At 37.1% G+C, this 6,134-nt stretch overlaps 1 long non-coding RNA gene across 1 annotated transcript; it reads right to left on the bottom strand.

Moving 5' to 3' along the window:
• Positions 1-821: 821 nt before the first annotated feature.
• On the bottom strand, positions 822-1,686 carry LOC120416297 (uncharacterized). Its single transcript, XR_005605322.2, has 2 exons — positions 980-1,686; positions 822-912 (listed from the first exon to the last, which is right to left on the bottom strand). It is a non-coding gene; the product is annotated as an uncharacterized LOC120416297 (long non-coding RNA).
• Positions 1,687-6,134: the final 4,448 nt, after the last annotated feature.

Genomic DNA, 6,134 nt, shown 5'->3' with positions numbered 1-6,134 from the left:
ATGTTTTTCGCCAATAATTTATTTTGCAGTCCTGTAGTAGGTACATGGGGATTTTACAAAAAATCTAATTATTTTTTAAACAAGTTTAACATGCAAAATATGATTATCAACGTAGGAAATTTTGAAACCGTGTTCAGTAAACTGCACTATTTTCCACTAAAATCTTTCGCCCCCCTAATTTATCAAGCCGATTTTGAAGGAGGCGACATAAACTTTGAAAAATGTTTGCAACGGCCGAATTGTTTTGACTTTTCCACTCTTGCGAACCTTTATTTTTACAATAATTGCTGTCCCACAACCAGAAATCTTTTCCTAGAAACGGCTCAGTCATGTTTTTTTGGTTTTCAAATGTAAATGTTAACTACTGCACAGTGCAAGTGGACTGAAAAGAGATCACGACTCTCGTATTTCATTGGAATACGGCCAAATGCAATAAAGATGGAATGGTTTTTGAATGAATGTGATTTATTTATGTAATTTTACAAAAAAAAGACTCTAGTTCTTCTTCAAGCACAAATTAAAAGCCCATTTGTTTGATATTACAATGTATAATATCAATTCAATGTGTGTGTCTTAGAAAACCCATAGTTTGAGTTTAAACAAATCTCTAGAAATCTTGTTAATTTTCTTTACTACTCTATTTGCTTCTTCTTCCTCTTTCTTGTACTGCCTTTGGCTCCGTTGGACTCTTCATCTCGGGTTCTACTGCTGCCACTCTGCCAGATTTTTTCCTGAGCTACGGCAGTTTCTCCCTCGTTTGATCCCTTCGCAGCAAGCTACACCGGCGAGCCCACCGGAAGGTACAGCTTTTGATTTGGGAAACTGCTGCAGCCGTTCAGTTGCCCCCACGCCGGATGTTTGCACGCAACCACGATTTTGATGCCGATCCTACTAGATGGCGTTGACTTCGATCTAAAAAAGTTAAATCAAAATTAAGTGTTGGTTTGGCACTCGGGCATGTTCCACTCTTGGCACAAACCGTGTGTCCCTGGAACGACTTGATCGGCGTGTCCTTGTGAATGCACTGATCTGTGCTGCAGCTGGTAAACCCGGCGCCGAATGGGAGCTAAACTACTGCGTGGCCGGTGACCGCGTTGCAGAGAAGTTCGTTTTGTCCACACCCGTGAACAGAATGTAGTTGCCCCATTTGTTGCACTTGGGTGCAAAAATCGGTCCCTTGAGCTGGCCAAGGGTGCTTGCCTCTGTCATATGATCCGGTGGCCAGCAGTGTTCCGTCGCGGTTCCTCAGTCGCACCCTTCTGGATCAAATGCAGCAGAACCAGCTGGATCGGTTTCGTCGTATTTTCCGACATGTCCCAGATGCGGGGCCGTACTATCTTCGGCGTCCCCAAAGTTCTCGTTCTCTATAATGGCCAATCACGGAAACCCGGCGGCCTCTCCGCCGTAGATAATCTTCCGATGCCTATCACACACTCGTTCCGCCTCGGGAGGCGAAGAACTTCAGCTATTTCACAACGCGGCAATTTATTTACCGTGATGGTGTCTGCCGTCGAGATGACCAGTGGCTCACCGCTGACGTAGGTTGGCCACCGGTAAAAGGACGGGCGGGCGGCCTTGACCACACGAACGATTCCCGGCCGGACGTGGCCCGGTGCAGGCCGAAAGCCGCAAAAAGTTAATTTTTCCCCGTTTTCCCAGGTCAGCGTCGTCGGCTTAACTGTTTTCAAAATTTGACAGATATTTATTTTCAAAACAGGGCCGGCAAAAGGGATGAGTTGAAACTTTCTTAAAGATATTTTAGGATTAGGTATACAGATCAATTCTAGAGTTTTTTTTTTGATAAGGTCCTATAAACATATGAAAGACAATAGTTTATTGGTCCTTTTCAAAAAAAAACTCTGGAATTACAGTCTGCTAGATTTAGAAGAAAAAAACAGTTACTAGTTTACCCACTTTTGCGTAAACATAAGGATAATAATTAATTATTAAAAATTATATATTGAGAAACGTACGTACACAATACACGTAAATAACTTTATTTTAAAATCTAGCAAAACATTGTCAATTTTGACCTGTAAACAAGCTGTTCACTTCAGTTTGTGTTTACATTACTAACGAGCAAGATAGTTTGGTTACACATTGGCATTAGCCCTTTTTCATTGTTTTGCCTAACATATTGCACATTGTTTGTTTTGTTTTTTATTTTTATTTTTTTACTGCGTCAAATGTCATGATTACTATTAATCAATCGAGTTAAATAATTAATCAATTTCAAAATATTAAAACTTTACTGCAAATTTTGTTCGAACGTTGTTTGTGAACGCCCCTCTCCAACAGTGCGCGAGAAACGTCAATGCAGGCTGAGCTTTGCGTTTGTTTATTGTTTTGTGCTGCGCGCTGCCAATCGCGTTTGTTTTTCTGGACCGGTTCGCGAGTGAATCCTCGGATTACGATGAGTTTCGGGGATGTCCCATCGAAAACTATTCCCCGGACACAGTAAAAAGCGGTGCGGCTTTTTGAGAGTTGGTGATTGTGTGTTTCGGAGAGGTCGGTGCTATTTGTGGAAAAGTTTTTATGGAGCGAGCAAAAAGTGCGGAGAATCTAGAAGGATTGACGAGGATTAACCTGCCTGGGCTTTGCAGATTCCCAGCTGACGCTCCGTGCAGCGAAAGGGGAACGAACTGGAGACAATTTGCGACGAGATGTGATCGAAACGTGGATCGAAAAGGTATGCCAGTTGATGTTATTGTCCTTGTAAACAAACCCGCCTTAACGGGAATCTTTTTTTCAGATCTGGTGAAATCTCTCGGTTTCTGTAAGGAAATCGGGGATATCGGGACACGATGGACGGCAGCAGTCTACAAGTACTAACTGCGGATCCTCATGAAGGTCAAGATGTGCGCTTCCTTATCCCGAGGCCGTCGTCTACTATGAACTTGTTTCACATGGCCAGGAAGGGGACAACCGTAGGAAAATTGATGTTGCTTTGCAAGGAGGGCTTCAGCAACAGCAGGTGAGGTCAATTAGATAAGTTTTTTTTTTTTTGTAAATTTAAGCGTAAGGGGAGGGTTTAGCCACCATACATTAATATTTAAAAATGCTTTGGATGCGGTTTGAAGATGATGAGCTCCTCCACCACTTCCTACTGGGTTTCTCCTTTTCCTAATTCTCCTTATCTTACTTTTTTCTTCTTCTTCTTTTCCTCTTCCTTCTTCTCGTCACCCATATTTTCTTCATCATTTTTATCATTTAAAATGAGCGACAGACATTTAAGTTGAACGTTCCTTCCCCATTTACTTAACATATTCAACTATTATTTTCAACATTATTTTTTCTTTTAAGATGAATCACCTGACTTTAAGTACCGTAACACAACTGTGAACATGTTAGTTGAATTTTGCGATGATTATTGATTGCCAAAGTATTCCAGAATAAATAAAAATTTTAGTGAAATTATCACTTTTTTCTATAGATTATTACTTATTTTATTAATCGAGTAATAAAGTTTTTTTCAACTTGTTGAAATGGGAATATGCAGGTATTTTTTAATTTGAATATAATTGCACATTCTTGACCAACACTACAAAAGCGGGATATTGTGACAGCTGACATTCCGAGACAAAAATCTACTATTTAACCCACCGGAGGTCGCGTACGTGTACTTTGTACACAGTTTGTAAGGGCACTTGTAAGAAAGGCGAAAACACGCGACTTCCCGAAAGTTAACTAATATCTCGATGTTGAATGGTAGGAATTTTTTAACAATATGTTTTTGATAATAAAAAAAAGTTACCTAAAACATGACAATTAGAAAAATAAATCAATTTGTCAAAATGTTTGCTCTAGAATTGATCGAATTTATAGTTAACTTCGATAGCTGTTAAATATTTTATCTTTTCACAGACCATGACCAAAAATTCTATGAATTACATGGTATTGCTATTTGTTTTTTAAACTATTTGTATATAACTGGCTTGCTAAAAAAATATTTATGAAAATTCAAATGTTCTATTTATTTTTTCAGAAAGGTGATCATCAAGAGGATTGTCTACACCAAGTTCCATTTATCATCAGTAATTTTTACTGTGGAGATAAATATCACCTGCACGATCAGCCTCAGATAAGTGTTTGATTTTTTATCCTTAAAAGTATTAGACACTTTGTGATATTTTTTTACATTTTAGGTAGAAACTCAACTACGATCAACAACAACGAAAAGAGCAGTTCTAATTGGAATAAAAGTAAGATGTTTGAGGTTAACTCCAAAGTTAAGATTAATTCATTCAAAATGTCCGGTAAGTCTTATCAGTTTGGGCTGTCAAAAGAAGTTCACTAAAAAACCCGTTTATGCTCTCTTAGTACAGTAGTTGTTCGGTAACTGGGCGTTGTTTAACTGGGCTGCTTTTTAACTGGGCGCTCGATAACTGGGCCGTATCCCAGTTAAAAAGCAGACAGACGACAGACGAACAACTACTGTATACGGTCCTCCGTCTTTCACCTCCCGATTTACGCTAAAACTCCCAAATAACGCTTCTCCATTGAACGATTAATCCCAGTATATGCTAAACCCCCCCCCCCTCCCCTTCCCACGCACCCTTCAAAAAGGACCAGGAATGGGGGTTTTAGTTTATCAAAAATAATAACACTTTTTGTTATGCAATCAATCCATATAAATAACAGTTTTTGTTATTTGGGTGCTCCCCATCATCGCTCAGAATAACTAACCTCGTTATTCTATTGTTCTGGTTTCTATGTTATTAGTACGTTATTGCAATAACAGAGCAATAACAATTTGAGTTATTTTTCGAACAAATCTTTGTTATGGAAATTTGTTATTTTAACAACTAATCCGATCATCCCAATAACGGATTTTGATCTTCTCACAATATCAAAAACTGACCTTCTCAAGTTATTTCCGTCTGCTCGGGGAACTTAATTGATAAGAGCTAAAAGTAAGCATTTTCTTGCTTTGACATGTTCTACAACTTTGTTCAGAGTTGTCTTGGAGTATTTTCAGTGAAATTTGTTTTTCAAAATGCTCATACACAGCAGGCTTTTACTTTTAGCTCTAATCAATTAAGTTCGCCAAAACAGCCTTGTGAACCACTGTGCACAGTTAAAAAAAATACGACGAGTTGGAAACATGAAGGTACCTACTTCATTTTTCTAAAATAAGACCCTTGCCAATATTTTTCAAAGTTTATATCTTAGAAATTTTGGAAAGTTATGATTGCAAAACAGATGTTAAGACCGTGGCCTGTAATTTCAATTTTCTAAAAAATTAAATTTTTATATCTTGCACACTTTACAATTTTCAACTTGTTGTATGTTTTACTTTTTTAACTGTGAATTTTAAAGCCATTTTTCGTTGTATTCATTAAAACACTTAAATTGGTGTAATACTGAAAATTATCCTTTGAAATGTCAGCCGTGATTCCAAAATTCTCAAAATATTTTTTCGAAAAGTTTATAAAATTTCACAAATGTTTCAATTTTTCCAAAACTATTTTTTTTAACTATAATTTGGCGGCAAAACTGTTATCCATACTTATTATAACAAAATATTTCAAAAATATAAAAATATGGATTTTGGGAAGTTGATTTTTTGTGCAAAAAAGTAATAATTTAAAAATCTGCAATTTCCGTGTACCTATTTTATTCTGTTTAGTGCTCATCAATACCTACAACTTTGCCGAGGACAACCAATCGATCAGAAATTTCCTTAAAAAGTTACAGATTTTCGAATATTAAATTGTATGGAGCCTTGTAAGCTAAAATTATTCTAAAAAGTTGAAATTTTTAAAGTTGATTTTTTTAATTATTTGATTTACCCCCTAAGGGATTTTACTAAAATTGACTAGAAATAATTTTGACCAATTTCATCGGGGTCATTTATCTCACCATGAAATGGGGTTTCAAGCTAAAATTATTCCGATAAAATTAACTTTTTAGAGTTCATTTTTTTTAAATTTGTCATATTCCCTAAAGGAATTGATTTATTTATTGAGAATTTTTGAAGTGTGAATAACAAAAACTGTTATTATTTTCACAGAGCCAGGAAGTCGAAGCTGACGTTGAAGTTCGAGCTGGAGTGAGACCTCGGAGACTGCATCGGATTCAGCAAATTTTCAGCAACTTTGACTTGGAGTCGGAATCTGTGAAGTCGGGTATTT

This window comes from Culex pipiens, chromosome 1 (assembly GCF_016801865.2).
Source record: "Culex pipiens pallens isolate TS chromosome 1, TS_CPP_V2, whole genome shotgun sequence".
NCBI classification, from domain to species: Eukaryota; Metazoa; Arthropoda; class Insecta; order Diptera; family Culicidae; genus Culex; species Culex pipiens.
This window is presented reverse-complemented; position numbering and strand designations above follow the sequence as displayed.